The 20554-nt window shown below is 50.7% G+C and overlaps 1 protein-coding gene across 1 annotated transcript in view; it reads left to right on the forward strand.

Annotated features, from left to right (window-relative positions):
* BNIP3 (BCL2 interacting protein 3) overlaps nt 1–20554 on the forward strand; it is a 139391-nt gene that overhangs the window by 108957 nt on the left and 9880 nt on the right. The gene's annotated exons all lie outside the window — the stretch shown is intronic.

Consider the following 20554-nt stretch of genomic DNA (forward strand, 5'->3'; position numbering starts at 1 on the left):
AAGTGCTTGTATGGGAATGCCAGAGAAATAACAGTTTTAATGACACAGTGATTTGTCAGAATAATTTACATCAGAACCACTGTCTTTGAAGGGCAAAAGCTACAGGAACAGTTGTTTGCTTGCAGAAAACAAACTGAAGGAACTGGAACAAGAAAGCAAAGGACAAAAGCATTAATAGAGGCATGCTAGAAGGAGCATGAGCCCAGCAGCTGCTTTCTGGGGGACAGCACACGGTCACAGCACAGAGCCATCCTACATCCCCAGCCATGTCCAGGCACTGCATTAACCCGAGCAGCAGCGATGCAGCCGGGCAGGCCCTGCACTGCTGCTGCACACACAGCCTGGGGGCTCAGGCAGGGGAATGCTGTCCCAGCTCAGCCCTGGAGCTGTGAGCACAGCAGTGCTGGTGGGAGCCATCCGAGATGGGCTCAGCAGCGCTGATGTGTCCTCATGCTTTCAGGATTTGAGCTTTTAATTTGTGTTGAAAAAGTTATCGAGGTCTGATTTGCCGGGTGTGACAGGTTTCATACTAGGCAAGCTAAAAAACAAATGTCACAGTGACAGTGGTCAGCATATGCCCATACTGCAGTAACAATCTGCCTGCACAGGGTACTGCCAGCACTGAGAGCTGCAGAACGATGGAGAAACCACTCTGCATGCCACACTTCAAGCTCAAAAACTTGTGGGGGATGGAGAAGTCAGCAGAGCAGGAGGCACTCATGTGAAGCAGCAGTACCCACCAGAGATGCTATAACAGGAGGCACTGCTGGGTACTGTGTAGCATAGACAGGCCTGGCCAGGGCCCAGGCTAGCAGGGATGCCCCGCACATCCCTCCTGACAGGGAAGATGTGGACACTGGAGCAGGACAGGGGAAGAGGTGCTCCCTGCCCTCATCATTACAGACCTGAGTCTGTCTTTCCCTGAGAAGGAGGCGAGAAGGAAGGAAAGTCAGCCTGGGACAGAGGACTGTGCATGTCAGCATTACTAAACGCTCCCTGCTATGGTTTCGCTTTAGATTTGCCTCATTCAATGCAAATTAATGAATAGTTAGTGAACAATTGACAGATTTTAGATAATCTACATTCATGGAAGTCCACCAGTTTCAGAGAGACCCATTTCAAAGACAAGAAGCAGTCAGGCCCCTGAGCTTCTATGTACAAAAAGGTTAAAATGCCTTAGAGCGATATATATGATTATTGACTGGGGGACATAACCTGAGCTGCTGTTTACCTGCAAGGACAAGGATTCAGAGGGCAAAGCAGCAAGAACCCTGCTGGACTTTACAGCAGAGACTGCATGAAAGAGAGCAGAAGCATCAACAAGCACGTTACAAAAACCCATTCACTCAGCACTGCTTTTCCACGAAGACAGCTGCAGGGAGAACAATCAGACACACACAGGCTCCAAACGTGCACCCGCCCACTTGCAGACTTCGTGAACTGATAACACAGCATAACAGATCAAAGGGGAATACCCCAAAGCAATGTTATTATTGCTGAGACCTGGGCTACACGCAGAGGACCCCTCCAGTATTCGCTGTCTTAGCGATCAGGAAGGGATTTACACAGCTCAGGAAAAGCAGGGCTGCTTTTCCAGGGGATATAATGGGAAACCAGACTGGACAGAGCACGGCAGCTTCCTAGTGCCAGCCCCGAGCTTCTGTGCCTGCAGCAGAACAAGCAGCATTGTAGCACAGTGTGAAAGTGGTGATTTGTATTTCAGAGTCACAGTCTTGTAACACTGAGACAGCGGCGCCTGCATGCACATCTCCCACCCACAGCTGCTGTGCCACTGCCAGGTTTGGAGGAACAGTGCTCCCAAATGCTGAGAGAGAAAGGACCTGGGCAAATAGTCCCGAGATAACAGCATCATCCTTACAATGATATCAGCAAAGAGAGCGGCTGAATTGCTGGAGAAGGAACAAGAAGCAGCCATTCCTGGCTGGCACTGCTCCTCTGGTGGCAGGGCACAGCGTTCCAAGGGGCAGAGCTGGGCTGGGCACCCTGGCACAGCCTGGCAGGACATGGTGCTCATGGTCCTGGGCAGGAACGGGCAGAAAGCACTCCCCATGACAGGGCTGTGACACCACGGTAGATTCCCTCTTTTCTTTTTTTTTTCCCCAGCAAGTTCTGTAGAGGGGCATCTGTGAGACACCTCTGTAGTGAGGCCTTCATACTTCTGATGCTGGGAGAATATAGTACGTGTATGATTCCTGGTATGTTTGATATTGAAAGTAGCATTAATAATGCATGGCACGCTGCCTCTGGCAGGGCTCATCATCCTTTTGCCTCCTGACTTGCAGTCCAGACATCAAGACTAATTGGAAAACATGTTTTCTAGATAAGTGTTTCTGAAATCAAGGTTTCACCACAACTAAAAATAAATGAGTAAACTGCTGCCCAGAGCACCAATATTTTAAGCATAACACTATTCACACAAACTTTTGTGCTCCCCTATAGACTCTCATGATAAAGAAGTGCTCTCTGCAATCCAGCTGCACTGCGTGTTCACACAGAACGGGGTTGGAGAGGCACCATTAAATTGTTATCTGGCACTATACACCTCTTCCCAGCCTGGAGCAGCTCACACACCTGGCAGTGGTCACCTTGTCAGCTCACACAGCCCAGCTCTGTAACCCAGGTTCTCACTCCTCAGACTGTGCAACAGAAACTTGCACAAACGTTACCATCAATTTTTCCTCATTTTCATGAAGACTTAAATGTTATCCCCGATCTGTCAATTCAGCACAGTTTGGCCACCCAAAACCTACATGTTCACTGCATGAATGTTTGTCACAACTAATACGTGGCTCAGCTGCAGCATGAGGAGGAGAAAGGCCGTTGGAAATGCCATGGTAAAACACTGAGCAGGCAGCCAGCCCTCGGATCAAGGAGTAACTGCCAGGATGTGTATTGTCGGGCACATAGAGTTACACTGGCTGTGTGTCTCACGTGTGTCACAAGGATCTTTGTCTTTATGCTGTTGATGTAAGTATTAAGCCGAGTCAAGCTAGATTTTAAGTCTGTATATGGATTTATATATATGCTTAACAAGACCAAATGTAGATATCCCAAAGTTCCAAAGGGGCATATCTGCCTCGATCACACTTCTGCTGAGAAAGTTCTGGGTTTAAAACAAAATCTCACATGAGTTCGGGTAAAAGCAGAGCAGAGAGGAGCCCGTCACAAAGGAGGAGTTCAGTGTGCAGGAGCCCTGCACTCAGCACCTTATGTCCAATCAAGTGCCACATGGCTGGGAAATTGCATCTTGCTCTGGAGACTTCTGCTCTAAGAAGGGCTAGTGCTCTCACACATGCCAGAAAATCCCTGTCTGCCTACCAGATTCATCAGCAGCAGGCTGCTCTAGAGCTGTTAGTAGAAGCATAGTTAACAGAATAATCAGTTCAAATAGTATGGTAGTTAAGAGATATAATGAGAAGAATTACCACTGTAGAAGGGAATAAATGAAAAGAGACAGACTGCTCACCCATGTCCCAGGCTCACAGCGAAAAAACTCCAAAGGAGGGATCTCCAACAAGAGGCTCTTCCCTACTGATGGTCAGCCCTTACGTGGGGTCTGGGAGAGGTGGGCTCAGACTCCACCCCTCCTGCTCACACAGTGCATTGCCTTCACCTGTGCTCTGTGGCTGACTCTGCTCAGCTCAGGTGATCCATCGGTGCTTCAGGCCGTGATCCAACAGTGCCATACAAGAGCTAATCTCAATTTCCATCACGAAGAACAAGCAAGCAGACATCTCCCAGCAGGAAACACGTTCTAGAACATATTGTTGAAGAAACACGATCCAGCAAAAAGGAAAACAAAATCACAAAACCACACAGCAATGAGTTCCTGCAGCTGGAAGCTCAGCCCGAGTTGTGCTCGGGGTTGGGTCAGTGCCAGCGACAGCTCTCACAGGCACATGTCAAATCCTGACTGACCTCAAGCATTAATCCCTCAGCCACTGTTGGCTCATTGATGGGTGGACCAAGGTTACAGAATCCACAGCAAAACCCTTTGCCCCAGGAGCTCTATATGCACAGCTCACACACCTGCACACTGACTGACGCTGCTTCACACGCACGCACGAGTCAACCTCACCCACTGTCTTTTCATCTTAAATCTTACAGTTATTTGTGGGCTTTCCTTTTTTTCTCGTGTGTGTGTCTTTAAATGAAAAACACAGCTGTGTGTCACATCTGTGAGTAGCAAATGGTTCATAGTACACACAGAAGGCATTAATAGGATGTAAGAAGGAGAAGGCGTAGCTGTTCCCAAACCTCAGTGTGTAGAACCTGCTGCTCTAACACCACAGGTTTATGTTACCTGAGCAGGACATCTCCTCGTCTCTTACATCTCCTATGGACAAATGGCTGAAGAAATTTAAAATCAGAGGCAGAAGCTGATATGTAGGGAGAGAACTTTTCTCCTTAGGTACTCTGCAGGACATTGGGTACACAGATCCGTTGGGGTTTTACAGTAGTGGTACAGCTGTACACCCATCTGGCTGCCCAGGTAAACTAGAGCAGCTTGGAGTACCATCACTGATGTGCCTGGGATTATTAGGAGGGATGCACTTTAGACTTCACTCTCTCGGCTTAGTGCTGTGTCATCCCATTATCTCCATCACAAACAAACTGTCCGCACAGTGCCATCCATTTTCCCAAGGAATTCATCCCCATGTAATTAACCACAGGCAACTGTAACGCAGATGGCATCGCGTGACCCAAAAGCACTTTATGGGAACGTTTTAAGCATGTTATTAATAGAGCCAGACAACAGTTTAATGGTACCCCTCCAACCCTCTTCAGCACGAACGCTCAGCACAGCTGGGTTGCAGCGAGCACCAGGCAGTGCTTCACTGCGACGCTGTCACAGAAAGATTTCAGTTCTCGGAGCTGTTCGATTTATGAATGAGTTTGTAAATAGCAGGCTCAGCTGTGGCAACAAACAGCCCTGCATTTCACATTTCATAAACATGACTGATTTCCAGAGTGACTCCTCCCCGGCCAACTCAGCATCGAGGGTCAGGCAGTGCAGCACGGCGCCGGCAGCGGATGGATCCCCTCAGCCTGTGGTTTTCCAAGGGAAAAAGATGGATTTTTATTTGGAGCATTTGTTCCACTTGTAACCAGATTTGTGCACAGCACTGCACCAACAGAAATGCATTTAACAGCAGCATACAAGAACTTTGGTAGGAAGCTGACTGCCAGCTTTCGGATGCCTGTGTGCTCTAATGCCACCCGTTCATCCTGCAAAAGCTCATTCTTTGAGGATCGGATTCTTTCAAACTTCTTTTTTCACCAGTTGAAATTACCATGCATTGGCAGCTGCTGAGGTCCCCCCTCCAATCTCAGCACGCCTCTGCCCCCTTATTTAACAGGGAGCACATCCCTTGGTCCATAAGCTGACGAGGAAAGAAAGTAAAAGTCGTATCAAATCAAGAGCACTGCTGGGGGCACATCCTGGGTGCCAGCACAGGACGGGGTGTGTGCACACTGCGGGCGGAGTGGGGCTCCGCACTGCTGGATTACTGTGGCTGTGGGTTTGGCACTCAGCATCACAACGTGGGGTTTCTCAGCACGGGAAGGGGGCAGCACTCAGCCTCTCAACGCAGGAACTGGAGTGGAAAAACTATAAGAAACATCACCATATTTGTATGTGCTGTTACCTAATTAGCTGGGATAATTGCAGGTACACCAGTTTCTGTCACATAACAAAGTAATAGCATATGGCAGGAAATAATTTCCAGAAGCAGCTTTGATTTATGTGCTCCGGACTATTCATTTCCTGAATCTCACCAGCGATCTCACATGATCCAAAATGAATCTGCTGTAATCTGAAATAGCTGGGGACAGATCTAAACGAAAAACAGAAATCCTTTGGTTCTTCAAACATGAGAAGAGTGATTGAAACTACCTTGGGTGACCCTGGGGACAGCAGCCAGTGCCGGCAGTGCTCCACCTGCCATGGGAGCTGCCTGGGCCGTGCTACCTGTGCTGCTGCTGAGCACTGTGGGCAAACAAGCAGTCAGAATACACTGCTCTGTGACATGGCACTTTGGACTTCGGTACATGGACATTGCCTGCTCTATGGGAACTGTTGGATCGCGGCCTGAAGCACCGATGGATCACCTGAGCTGAGCAGAGTCAGCCACAGAGCACAGGTGAAGGCAATGCACTGTGTGAGCAGGAGGGGTGGAGTCTGAGCCCACCTCTCCCAGACCCCACGTAAGGGCTGACCCCACTGGGGAATAATATTGTTCTGGAGATTGCTCCTTTGGAGTTTTTTCACTGTGAGCCTGGGACGTGGTTGAACATTTCTCTTATTTTTGATTGCCTCTTTCCTCTATGATAACCTTTCTGGCTATACACCTGCTTTTGCAGGGGGGTGAACTAGATGTCTCTAGAGGTCCCTTCCAACCCCTACAATTCTGTGGTGGCACATTTTAATACTATAGAGTACCTGCTATGAGAACACAGAAATATTTAGCAAGCAGAAAATGATTAATAAAGCGAGGAAAAGGAGCTTGTGGGGAGAATGGGGCAGCGGGGTGAACAGAGCCCTCTGATAGATCCTTTCCTCCTCTCTGGGTCTGCTTCTGGCACCTGAGGGCCCCTTTTGAGCATCTGCTGTTTGGTGAAGGAACACCTGCCCTGGGAGCAGCTCTGTGCACATCTGTGCTGCCAAGCCAAGCCACAAGCCAGCGTGTGCTGTGATCCGTGCTGGGTAACCACATGGAAAGGGAAAAGTGTTATCTGTCTGACATTTCCAACTCTAGGAGGGGAAAAAGAAAGTTTCAAGTTAAATTTAAAGAAACAAATTAGATTTAAACAGCAGCAACAAAAACAGAAAAAGCCTGAGTCATTCCAGGCCTCAGGACAGGACTGAACAAAGTCCTGAAGGCAAATCAACCTCCCAGGGGATGAAACAGGGACACCACCGAACCCTGCAGCAACGGGGCACGTGGTCCCCGGTGGAGAGCACAGCAGCTATGGGGTGGGCACTGCTGTGGGGCTGGGGTGGTGTGGATGGGAAACCCTACTGACCACAGCAACGTGACTTCTGCTCAGAGGTGGTTCTGCATGCACAGGGTGGGGGATTTTTAAGCTGTAATCTGATTTCTGTTTTAAAAGCTGGCTTGATCTGAGATGCTGCATCAATCTTCCTGGTCAATTTTATTCGTGTGCAGATATCCATTTCTCTGCAGCTCCACGGAGTAGGTCAGCCAGGGAGCTGAGACTTCCATTCAGCAGGACAGAACCAGGCCCATCTAAAGCAGGGCCAGGAACCCATTCCTTTAGGGAAATATTTTTCCAGCACAGAAGCTCTGTCATCTTTTAAACATTTTCTTTAACCAAGACGAGCTGGCAGGGATGGGCTGACTTCCATGGAGGATCATTACACACGTTACCGTACTCAAAATGCAACTGCAGAGTTACAAACAAGGGGGATGTAAATTAGAATCAGAGGATCCTCTGAAAGCCATCTAGCCCAGCTCCCTGCTCTACATGGGGACACCACAGCTCCAGCAGCCTGCCCTGGGCCTGATCCAGCCCGGCCTTGAAAGACTCCAGGGATGGGCACCAACCACATCTCGGGCAGCCTGATCCACTGCCTCACCACCCTCACTGTAATGGACTTTTTACAATTGATCCTACTAAAGCTTTGCTAAATGTCAGGAGCAATAAATGTAAAAACAAGTTGAATGATCAACTCAGAAGGTGGTTCATCTGAAAAACAAAATTAACGTTGCCTCCTGCAAGCAGAACCAGTAACAAACACACACAGAGGATTACAGCTCCAACAGCACCAGGGGGCTCACGCAGCTCCTACCCACCTTCAAGAGACATCTGATATTCCTAGGTGAAAATAAAATCAACAGCATCCAAGTATCTGCTGCCATACTGCATGCAGCAGGCTAAAATCAGACAGCAAGGTGGGAATGCCTGCTCTGTGTCAGCAGCAAGCTGCCAGGGGCACAATGGCACCAACATTGGCTGCCAGATGCAGAGCCAAGAGTTGGGTCAGCCAGGCCAGGAATAGAAACCCCGCACTTCAGCACAGGGTGCTAACATAATTAATGGAGTGTAAGCAGAACGTTGGCTGTTCTTGTACAGCGAAACCCTAAAATGTGAAGTGAAATGTGGCACCCCCACCCCAATGAGGTTATTTCAATGAAGAAGCCCTTGATTTCTGAGCCCCCCGCAGCACAACTGTAAGGAAATGCATATTGCTAAGCACGTCTCTATAATGGACCAACACTTCTACCACAGGTTCTCAGTATTTTCATTTAAAAACCTGTAGTGAAAGTGTGACAGATGAAAGAGTCTGATGCTATGACAAACAGTGAGAAAGACCTCATCTCTCAGCTAGGCCAAATATGGCTTCAAAATCAAATACCAGCAACCCAAAACGGTACAGCCCACCCCCCAAGTGAAATCTGGTCCCAAACACCCTTCGTAGTCTCGGACTTCTGTGGTTAATCCAATAGAGAAGAACAGATTTGGCAGCAAGGCTTGACCTCTGAGTGCTGCCCAAGTATGGGAACTGTCCAGGTTTACAGTACTGTGCCAATGAATGAAAATAGAGATAAAAAGTGCACACACACAAAATGAAATAGAAAATGGATGTTTCCAGTTTGTAGAGTCAGGTGTTGAGAAGTGAGAGTCTGGAGCCCGGTGTCAGCCTGGTGTCAGCCCAGTTGCCCAGCATCACTGTGTGGATCTATCATCTCTGTTACTGGCAGCTTAGTTTCCCAACTTGCTTTTAATTTCCTGCAAGAACATGCACACCTATATAACATGCATTTCCTTTCCAATAGCTGCTAACCCTTAGATGTTGGTTACAGATTGCACTGAAATAGTTGTGTTGCTCACAATGAAGACATGGGTACCAGAAGTTAGAGGAACATGAATAAAGGCTGCTGTTCACTCCCCCTTTCCACTGCCTGAGTTCATTTACCCACCCCAGGGACCTACCCTACATGAGTGCCATGGCCTTTGTTAGCCTATGCAACGCTAAGTGCCAAAACCCTCCACCAAAGAGGAAACCTGCAGCACCACACGGGCTCTTCTGGCCCATAAGCACTGGGAACAAAAGCACTCATTCCCACGTGGCATCTCCTGGCAGCAATGCCAGCTCCCAAAGACTTGTTCAGGCTGGAAATAGTGCTGGCCTTGCTTTTCTTCGTGAAAAATGCTGTATCACAGAGTGGTGGAATCCTCTCACGGACATCTCTGCCTGCAGACAGAGCACAGCTACAGAAGAGCTCTTTCCTAGTTATTTGTTTGCTGATGCATCTGGGTAACCACAGAATCCCAGCACAGCTGGGTTGGAAGGGACCTCAGGGCCCCCCCAGCCCCACACCTTGCCGTGGGCTGGGTGCCCCCCAGCTCAGGCTGCCCAGGGCCTGGCCACGGCCTGGGGCACCTCCAGGGATGGGGCAGCACAGCTCTGGGCAGCAGTGCCATGGCTTCACCACCCTAAATACTATTTAAATTCAGCATTTTCTGGTCTGAGCCGCCTGCACTGGGGGTGGGCTGGTAGTGCTTGGGACACTGCTGGCCATCTGTGGAAAGAGTGGAGGACGGGCTATCAAAATCTGATGATAACAGGGGGTTACCGAGGTCCATCAAGATCAGGGAGGGATATAAAGCAAGATGAAAAGAAGAAAAAATTAAAACAATAACCGCAGAAAATTGGGTAACTAAGCAACACAAAATTCAATATGAAGAGTACAAGATAATCTATATTTAAAAATATGATTTGGCATATCCTGCAGACAGAGGTTGAGAAGGAAAGATCGAGTCATTGCCGGGGACATCTGTTGTGCAGCAGCTACGTAAACAAGATATTAGGTAGGAAAAGCAAGATGGGAAATGAGATGAAAAGCATTGCAGTGTTGCAGGAAGGTAAGTGCTGGGCACCCCAGTTACACTGGCACTCATCTAAAATGAAAGGTGCAGCCAGGAAGTAAATAATTGGGGTCAGCGATTTGTTTGGGAGACATTAAGCAGGCAGTTATAAATTATTGATGTTATGAGAGCGAGAACAGCAGTTGTGATTTTCTCCACAATAATGCAAGAACGAGAAACCACCCGAGATTATGAGGGATGCTGGCAGGAGACGGTTACGGGTTTTGCAGAGGAAAGCTGAACCTTCCCTTCTGCATCGTGCCCTGCAGGCACCAGCAGCAGCCCCCACCCCACTGCTCCCACCGGCACGACGCAGTGCTGCTCCCAGGCTCTGTGCCCCACTGCAGCCCTGTGGGGCACAGCAGGACCCACACCATCCGCCCCAGCCTCCTTGGGACGCTGCTGGACAGCTCTGCTCTGCCTCCGTGGGCGTGGGCTGAGAAAGAGAAGCATAAGAGCAACAAGTTTTGCTGCAAATGCCTCTCAAGCATCATCAAGAGCAAAAGAGATGTATATTAGTATTAGTAGCTGTTTTGAAAGCCTTGCTTTGAACATAGCTGCATAAATCCTTCACAGACGCAGAACCTGAGCACTCCCTGGGCTGGTGAGCACTGAAAGGAGCACAGGAAATATCAGTATAATTATGCAGCCTTTGTAGTGCACCGCTCACTGCTGTGGTTGGGTTCTGCTTTCTCTCTCAGCACAACCAGAAGGATGGAGATCATCCTTGTTTCTGGGAAGGCCTCACCCCAACCCCAGCTCGCATCGAATGAGCATCGCAGAACGAATCCGTGCCTATATTTAAATCCCCCAATGGGAAAAACATTGCCATTTTTTGTGTCACATCAGCATGGGAGCAGCCAGAGCTGTGAGCATCCTGCCTGGGCTAGGCACCAGCTCCGAGTCCATGGCCAGAGCCACGCACATGTCAGCACTCAGTGCTCACACCAAGCCCTGTGTGAGCCCAGCAGGCCGGCCCGGCCGCGTGCCTCGGGCTGTGCAGCTCCCGGGGCCACAGGCAGAGTGCAAACACTGCAGTTGGCCTGGGCTGCAAGCCCACCTTGCTCTGATGGAGAGGACGTGGCACAGAGCCAGGCTCAGCACTGCCTGGATCACGCCGCTCAGGAAAGCATCCAGTACTCAGGTGGCCACGAGGAACAAGCACACCGAGCCCACGACCTCAGCTCTCTTGCCCTGGGAAGCCTCAGCAGCTATCGCTCAGCCTGCACGCACCACTTTGCCTCTCCTTTGGAGAACAAAAGGAGCCAAAGTGCATCTGCTGCTTAAAAACAAAAGGAAAATAAAACATCGAGAAGTTTGTTTCTGTGTAGTGCTGCACCAACCACAGCCCCTGCGGACGTCGGTTCTCACTCACTTTATAAACTTGATAGAAAAGTACGTGGAAAACACATTTAGTCACGGTGCCTTAAATTTAATATTTACTTTTGAAGTGTTTTGTCCATAAAACACAAATCTGCAACTTATTAGGGACCGCCAATTAAACGTCCATGTCTGAATTTGAGATCACAGCCAGAGATTGCTTTTCCATCTCGATAATCTCTATCTCCGTAGCACGAACGGGGCTACTTTCCAAAGCCAAATGCTGCGCTTTAATGGTGGTCAGGGAACGCTGCCGGGGCCCCGCTCCCTCCTCCCATCCCCCCCATGCACACTCACGCTCTGGATTTCACCCCAGTTCTGTAGGTTTAAGACGACGGAAAAGCTTCAGAAAGCAAACAGCCCTCGGCTGTGCGTCTGAACCGCCGGAACGCGCTACGGAAGCGAATCTAAACGGAGCTGTGCTTTCAGCGCCGGAGCGACGCGCCCGGCACCGCCATCCGCGGTGGGGTTGGGCTGCAGGGGGGGGCACAGAGGGGGCTGTGCTGCTCACCCAGCCAGGCTGGGGGCACGGGGGGGGCTGCCGGCAGGGTCTGCACCGCGTTGGCCCCGCACGCTGCGAGACGCAAACCCTCCTGCGGACAGAAGCACACCTGCAAGGAGGCGGCTGGAAGGGATCGGCTCCGGAGGGATGCTGAGCAGCAGTGCCTCACCTGCGAGCTGCCAACGCTGCGTTCCCTCCGGCACTGGGGGCTGTGACTCAGCACACGGAGCAGCTTTGCATTTTTCAGATGGAACTTACCAACCCGTGCCGGCGTTACGGGGAGGATCCGCTCCCCGCGTCCGTCTCTCCGCCGGCCTCTCCTGGGGTGTGCTCACTAAACCCTCCCCATCTGGTTGTGTTATGATGACGGGAGGCAGTTTATTTGGGGAAAATCAATGGCAGGCCTGCATGGGAATCAGGTGGAGTGAGAGAGAAAAAAATTCTCAACCTCTATCCCTGCTGCATGTAAGAGGAGAGGCAGCGTCTTATTATTAGCCCAGGAGCTGCGTGACTGCGAACAGCATCCTCCGCTCTGAGCATCCCTGAGGCAGCAGCCCCATACACATGGGGAACACCTCACAGAGGGGTAGGAGGGCTGGGGGACCAGAGCCAGCGTAAAGGAGCTGGTGCCTGGCGTGCTGCAGGCACAGCACCCTGCACATCAGGTGCAACCTGTGGCTGCTGCTCCAGGAAATGCCACGTCCAGGTCAGGAACAAAAAGCTCAGCTTGTTCCAGACAGCATAAGCTCATCATTAGGCAACACAGAGCAAGACATCCCGTCCAGGTACAATGAGCTGCACACAGAGGGACCACAGCTCCAGGACCAGCTCCTGCGCTCCTGCTGCTGCTAGCACAGCTGAACCATGGCCACACTCTGCAAACCTCTGCTGCTCTCTGGGCTGCAAAGCTTCTGACAGCTCCTGAGATACTGGGCACCCGTCTGCAGCAGAGAGGTACAGAATGGATGAGTGCACAGGTCTCTGCAGCCACTACGTTCATGCAGTCACAGCATGGCTGTGCTGGAAGGGTCCTCATAGCCCCCCAGCCCCACCCCTGCTGCAGGCTGGGTGTTCCCCCCAGCTCGGGCTGCCCAGGGCCTGTGGCACCTCCAGGGACAGAGCACTCACAGCTCTGGGCATTGGTGCCAGGGCCTCACCATCCTCTGAATCTCCCCTCTTTTGGTTTAAAGCCATTTCCCCTTGTCCTGTCACCACCTGCCCTCACAAAAAGTCACTCTCCCCCCTGTTCACAGGCTCCCTTCAAGAACCCGAAAGCAGCAGTGTCCCCAGAGCCCTCTCTCCTCCAGGCTGAGCACCCCCAGCTCCCTCAGCCTTTCTTTGTTTAACGATTTGTTCAAACCACTGAAATATTAAAGATCATCAGCCATAGCTGAGCAGGTGCTGATCACTGAGAGCTTTGAACACAGCACCGCTTGGGGCTGACCAGCAGCTCCAGCAGTGTCCCCAGCACCCACTGACAGCCACAGCGTGTGGGGGCACCGCAAGGACACAAGCATTGGCCCCAGTGTCTGAAATGGGAAAACAGTACAGCTGTGAGGTTCAGAATGGATTCAGCGGGTGAATAAATATTTCACAGCACTGGGAGACTGCAAGGTGAATGAATACCTTGGGAGGGGGAGGTTGAAATAAATCACTGAAGTGCTATAAAACCAGAATTTCAAATAGCTGCTCCCCAAAGGCTGAGGTCCTTGCAGCAGGAGGGAATCACTGCACAGACACAGACACAGCCACGTCGAGCAGCAAGCTGGGGGGGGGAGAGGGGCTGCACTGCCTCCATTTCTTCCACGCTGACTTTGTGCACAGCCTGGCTCTGACTGCACTGCTTTCTGCTGTAACCAGAGGGCAGAAGCTGCCGTAGATGATCTGGTGTGCTGTGTCCACGCAGGGAGCTCGAGCCGTGGGTGCAGGCTCTCCCCACAGCAGTTACCAGGAGGGCTGCAACCCAAGGGGTTTTGACGTGGATTCTCTCTCAGTAATTTCAGTCAAAATATTACAATGAAATTTTCCGCAGTGATGTCAGAAATGAACCAAAAAGTGGTTTAGAATGGCATTTGGATTTTTAGAGTTGCTTCTATTTCATTAGAAAATAAGAATGCCCAAGCAGTGCACACCCAAATCCCTTCCACGTCCATCTCGAAGCAACAGGAACAGAACAACTGCAGTTTGTCACAAGGACTCGCTATTAATCTCACCTGAGATTTCACTGTAATAAAGAAGTGAATTTAGTGGTCATAACACCAAGTATTTTGACCCAGACAAGTCAAGCTGGTCCTTGGAGCCTCAAGAGCACTTCAGAGACCCAACTTTGCACATCTGCGACTTTGAGTAGTGAGACACATCAGTGTGAATTAGGCATCTGCAAAACCGTGCTGGTGTTCGGAGCCCCGAGCTAGCTAACCAAAGCCAAATTTAATGAGACACACAAACACTGCCTTCTTTAGATAGCGTCCAAAGCTCTGCATGTTGACACCTAGCATCCTCTGAGCACTCAGTGCCTGCTGCCTTCTGTGTTACCCTCTGTGCTCCTATTCAGAAGGAAACAGTCCCATTGGCGTCAGTGAACACAGCGTGCGGACGCCTGCGGCCTTTGGGCAGAACAGGAATTACTGCTGTTGCTGAGATGGAGCGTTGAGGTGTACGGTGCTGATCTCAGTGGTCAAATAAATAAATGCATCAGTCATTAATAATAATACTAACTCCTGGAGGGGTGTGCTGAAAAGCCAGAGTTACTACCGGGTGCTGTGGGAATGCCCCAGCCCTGGAACAGACAGAGCTGTGTGCTCCGAGATGTGCCTGGAGCTGAGTGCAGCACAGGGACTGCAACAGCAGCACTCCAAGTGACGAAAACCAGAGCAGGAGATATGTACAGTGTGCTCAAATCACAGCCCAGAGTTACCAAACTTGTTCCCGTAGGCAGCAATGTGTGAAGAAGCCATGAAGGATGCTACAGCAAATGCGGAGATGAGGCACTGAGCCCAAGGGCTGGCTGGGGGCAGGAGCGAGCACCTCTCTGCTTCCAGGGCGGGTTTCATCAGCAGCTGAATTACCTGCTTTCATGGGGTGCTGGCGTTCAGCACTACCTCTGAGCCATGGTACCTCTGCTGCTTTCACAAACCCCTGCACTTCTCACTCCCTGCCTTTCTGTCTTTCACTCGTGATTTGGAGATCTACGTGCTCATCTATTCCTGAGCAGACATCCCTTCCCAGGAGGTGCATCTCCTCCTGAGCCGACTAATGCTACTTGATACCACTGCTTGCTGATTGACACAGAAATGTAAGTAGAAGGAAAAATATTCATGTCTGTATGATATTCAGCAGTGTCAAATGCAACTGTTGAGTGACTCATCCTTAAGTGACAGCAGATAGCACCTATTTCCCTTTAGTTTCACACGTTTATTCACAATCCTGAACTAATCAGCAGCTTTCCCCCCCCTCACACACTGTTCCTGCTCATACAGTTAAACACAGCCAAGCATCCCTGATGGCATTTGAGCAGAAGGCCAGCAAGCAGAGCTGCCATGTTCAGACGGACAGCTAAGCCACTTCTGCTATGGATACCTGTCCCTTGGCAACGAAGGGAAGGGGCTGGTGCCAGCAGCAAGCATCCTGCTTGCTGGAAGCCATTTCAGACTTCCCACGAGCACTCAGTGCTGGTGCTAAGCCACTCCTGCTGAGCATCTCAGCTCTCCAGCTGATGGAAGAAATTGCTTACATCTTTTCCTTTCCCGTGAACTCTGCACAAACAGAAAACCTGTAATGCTTGTTATTTAGGAAAGGGAAAGCACTGTGAGCTGTGAAGATCTTTTGCCCCCACTCCTTACGATGCTCCTCCTGAGAGGCTGCCAGAGGCTGCAGAGTGAACGTGAGCTGTGCTGTAAGGTCAGGCCCCATCCCAAAGCCTGCTTCATTTCCTTGCCGTGCACACCTCTAGCGTTACAGCAAGTGACAATGGAGGGAAACAGCAAAGACAAGCACCTCGTGGCTTCTTTCTCCCACGCTTTCCATCCTCATTATGGGGTGAATAGGACCCCCAGCCCCAGAGGAGCCACCCAGCACCAAGTACCACACCGAGTCAGCCTTAAAGTCAAATCTGAAGCTTTGCCTTTAAGGCAAAGAAAGAAGTATCTGTGCTTTGGGTGGCTGTGCTGTGTTGCTCGTGTGCTCTCACATCTCAAGAGCTTCCTTTGCTGATATTTGTTTTCAGATGGAGCAAGAAAATATCACACGCAAGAACGAATGCTGTGTCTATAAAAAGCCAACGTTGTGGAAGCAACTGCTCCCGTTTTAGAAGGAGCAGAGAGAAGACATCTTCTGAGCCATAAAAATAAAGAACTGGGTCAGTTCAGAGCTCGCGTTTGTGTGAGCTCACATGCAAAAACATGTAAGCCATTAATACTCAGGTTTTATTTCTTATGACAGAATTGGATGAAAGGGTTTCTCTCACTTTAAAATATTCCACTTGTGTCAGCATTGCACCAGCACTGGGGTCAGTGTGGTTTGTAACTTTGCTGTTTCTTGTGACACATCAATAGATAGAAATTATTGCCTTCAAATAAGAGAAAATAAAATGGAATATACCACGTTACATACTTCCCTCCATTTCTACAGCTCAGCCCCTTCAGTCTCTCAGTTGGACGTATCTGCCATCCCCCCCAGGTCTGAGGTGGGTGTGATGTGCAGAGATCAAGCATTTATAACATAGGAAATATTACATTTGCAGTTTTCATGTAATCCTGAATCTGCTCCTGCTGAAATCACCTCGTGATCTGAGTGCATCAAGCTCATGTGGCCCTGACCGAGTGCCACAGACTCATTTAGGAAGCGTTATTCTGACGTGGTGCCATGAACTTCCAGAAGAACATACACAAAAGAAGGAAAAAAGAGTACTTTTCCATGCTAGCATCACAAAAGGCCCTTCAGAAGGAAAAAATAATAATTACACAATAACCACGCTGCCACACAGCTGTACCGTGATGCTTAGAGCTGGATGATTTCAATCATTCTGCACGAGGTACTGAGGATGCAACATCCATGGCTTGACTCAGCCAGGTCTAGGTACTGCTGCCACGTGTTGCAGCACATGTGTAATGGCAGCGGGAGCAGTGCGACGAGGAGGTGTTATGAAAGGAAGGATGCTCGCCCCCCTCTGAAGGTGTATGCCTGCAGAAGGACTCCACAAAGGAGGAATCCCCAGCAGGACACCCCTCCTCGTGGCAGTCAGCCCTTCCATGAGGTTTGCAGGTGAATTGCCTTCACCTCCAGGGCTGGCTGGTCTTTTCTCCACGTGCTCAGTCAGTGGTTCAGCCGTGACTCAGCACTTCCCATACAACGTCGCTGTGGCTATAATTGGGATGGGAATTCCCATTTGTATATTAGTCATGCTTATGTTGGTTTATCTGCTATCTATGATAACATAATTAAAGTCCTGGCTTGAGAGCAGCCCTGAGGAGAAGGATTTGGGAGCGTCCATTGATGAAACACTCAACATGAGCTGGCAGCGTGCTCTCACAGCCCTGAAGGCCAAACGTATCCTGGGTTGCATCCAGAGCAGTGTGACCAGCAGGGTGAGGGAGGTGACTCTGCCCCTCTGCTCTCGTGAGACCCCACCTGGAGCACTGTGTCCAGTTCTGGGGTCCCCAGCACAAGAAGGACATGGAGCTGTTGGAGTGGGTCCAGAGGAGGGCCACGAAGATGACCAGAGGCTGGAGCACCTCCCTGCAGGGACAGGCTGAGAGAGCTGGGGCTCTTCAGCCTGGAGAAGAGAAAGCTCTGAGGAGACCTCCCAGCGGCCTTCCAGCACCTGAAGGGGACTACAGGAAAGCTGGGGAGGGACTTCTTATAAGGGCAGGTAGCAACAGGGTGAGGGGAAGTGGCTTTACACTGTAAGAGGGGAGATTTAGACTAGATGTCAGGAAGAAATCCTTTGCTGTGAGGATGCTGAGACACTGGAGCAGGTTGCTCAGGGAGGCTGTGGATGCTCCCTGCCCAGAAGCACTCAAGGCCAGGATGGATGGGGCTGTGGGCAGCCTGGGCTAGAGGGAGGTGTCCCTGCCTGCAGCAGGGGCTGGAACTGGGTGATGTTAAGGGTCCCTTCTGAACCAAACCATTCTGTGACTCTATGAAGTGTGTGCCTGCTGCTCAGGGTTATGTAGAGGTTGATGCATGTCCTTAAATACCAGTATGGCTATGAATAGCAAAAGAACATTAATATGCATTACGGAGAGGTGTGACTGTATATATATATAAGTACAGTCGGCATGTCGCAAGGTTAGTGTTAACATTAACAACAAAAATGAAGTACAGCACTTTTTAACTGAGTGCAGGATTTGTTTCAGATTTACATCCTGGTAAAATACAGCTTGTGCCACCCGGAGCTGGTTAATGCTGCCCTTTGCTGACAGGACGTGCCAGGGGACACATCACTCTGCAGCTCGGGGACCTGCAGGGCAAGCCGAGCGCTCTGCAGTAGAGAATCCCACAGTCACAATTCCCCGAGCTGGATCTTCGAGTCCAGCTCCTGGAGAAGTGGTTTTGCTATGGGAAGCCCAGGTTTGAATCGGTTACATCCGTACCAGGAGTGCTGGAACAGAGGAGCCAGGGCTGCCACGGGCTGACGGCCTGAGCAGCACCTCCTGCTGCATCTCTCTGCAGTTAGCAGCCGGCTCCTTGCAGGCAGTCGGCTCTGGCTGTTGCTGCTGTGCAATCAGTGTGTGCAATGCACAGCATCACCCGTGGGTTCTGGGTAGCATGGGGATGCCCAGGGCTCAGCGTGGGGCCAGGACATCGCTGCACCATGCTAGGGTGGAGCTGAGCCCTGGGGCCAACCGAAGGAGAAAGCAGGAGACCAGACACTGCTTCTGAGGACAGAAAATGCATGCTCTCCACCTTAACCTGACTGCTTCCCACTTGAGCACGAAGAAATACGAGGTTCCCGATTGCTCTTGACCTTGTCAAGGTGAGCTGAGCACACGGCAGAGCTCGTGGAGCAGTGCAGCAGGATGCTGCTGGCTTACAGCACAACAAGGTGTGCATCAGGAGCAATGCTGCTCATCCCAGGGCCACTGTGACCACATGCTCCTGGAATAAGGAGCAGTGGGCTGGTGGGAACCGAAGGAGTGAAGGTTTTATTAGAAGAATGATAAGGACATCATTCTCCTTTAGAGTATTTTCTACAGAACTCTATTACGCTGCTGAGATCTTTGGGGTTTAGGCCTTGCTGAATTGAGAGGACCTGACTGTTGGAGACAAAGGAAAACAAGGGATTACCTTTGCAGGTCAGGCCCCTCCAGAATTTGTGTGGTGCTTTACCACCGATAACAGCCAGCACTTAATGCTCCGGGGACCAGGAAGCTCCCCTCTTCCTCAGCATGAAGATCAATGCTATTAGCCTGCTCTGGAGAAATAAGGGTAGGATTAAAGGAATGATTTAACTCGGAAGCCTGAAGCACAGCCCAACATCCAGCTGCTTTCCCACCTCCTGTGTAGGCACCCGAGCTGCTGTCTCGTGTCTGAGTCCCACAGCTGGGGCAGTGGGGTGGCATCCACCGGTACCCCAATCCCAGAACTCCATCCGTCAGTTTACACAAGGATTCAGAACCTGCTTTCGTTCGATTGCTCCGTTTAAACTGTTGTTACACACGAAGAGCTGCACCTGATAAGGTGACAAACTTAGAAGAAATGTTTTGAAAAGAAAGCTTTGTGAAAAAGATCATGATTTAAAGGTCTTCACTTATCAGAGAGTGGCTTTGGTTGGAAGGGAGCTTAAAGACCATAGAGCTCCAACCCCTGCCATGGTCTGCTCAGTCCCTACCAGCTCAGACTGCCCAAGCCCCATCCAGCCTGGCCTTGGGCATCGCCAGAGATGGGATATAGCTTCTCTGGGCAGTTCCAGCACCTCACCACCCTCTGAGTAAAGAGTTTATTCCTAACACCCAACCTGAATCTCCCCTCTTTTAGTTTAAAGCCATTTCCCCTTGGTCCTATCTCTATTAGGTTGTATAAACGTCGCTCTCCCTCCTGCTTATAAGCTCCCTTCAGGTACTGGGAGGCAGCTATGTGGTCTCCTCAGAGCCTTCCCTTCCCCAGGCTGAACAAACCCAACTCCCTCAGCCTCTATAGGAGAGGTGCTCCAGTCCTCTGAACATCTTTGTGGCCCTCCTCTGGATTCTCCCCAGCAGCTCTGTGCCTGACACGTGCTGGGGGCCCTGGGCCTGGATGCAGTACCACAGATGTGGCCTCACAGGAGCAGAGCAGAGGGGGACAATTCAGTCCCTGCCCGCTGCCCTGTGTTGACACAGCCCAGGGTGCTGGTGGCCTTGCAGGATGCAAGCATGCACTGCTGGCTCACATCCAGCAGCACGCCCGAGTCCTCCTCTGCATGGCTGCTCCCAGTGAGTTACCCCGGTCTATGCATGAGCCTGGGACTGCCCTGACCCAGGAGCAACACCTTGCTCTTGGCCTTGCAGGACCTCTCTGGGTTCACGTGGCCCCACTTCCCAGCCTGTGCGGGTCCCTCTGGATGGCATTCCCTCCTTCTTTGGTACCACCTGCACCACTCAGCTCAGTGTCACCAGCAAAGTGCTGCGGGTGTGCTCGATTCCACTGTCTGTGTCACTGATAAAGACGTTAGGGAGTACGGGCCCCTCACTGGCATCCCCTGCACGCAGAGCTGCTGACACAGCTCGGGCTGCAGCCACCCAACCAGCTCTTCATGCCCTCATATTTCTCCAATTTAGA

This window comes from Cyrtonyx montezumae, unplaced genomic scaffold (assembly GCF_038088225.1).
Source record: "Cyrtonyx montezumae isolate F1298 unplaced genomic scaffold, pur_monq_1.0 scaffold_4, whole genome shotgun sequence".
Classification (NCBI taxonomy): Eukaryota; Metazoa; Chordata; class Aves; order Galliformes; family Odontophoridae; genus Cyrtonyx; species Cyrtonyx montezumae.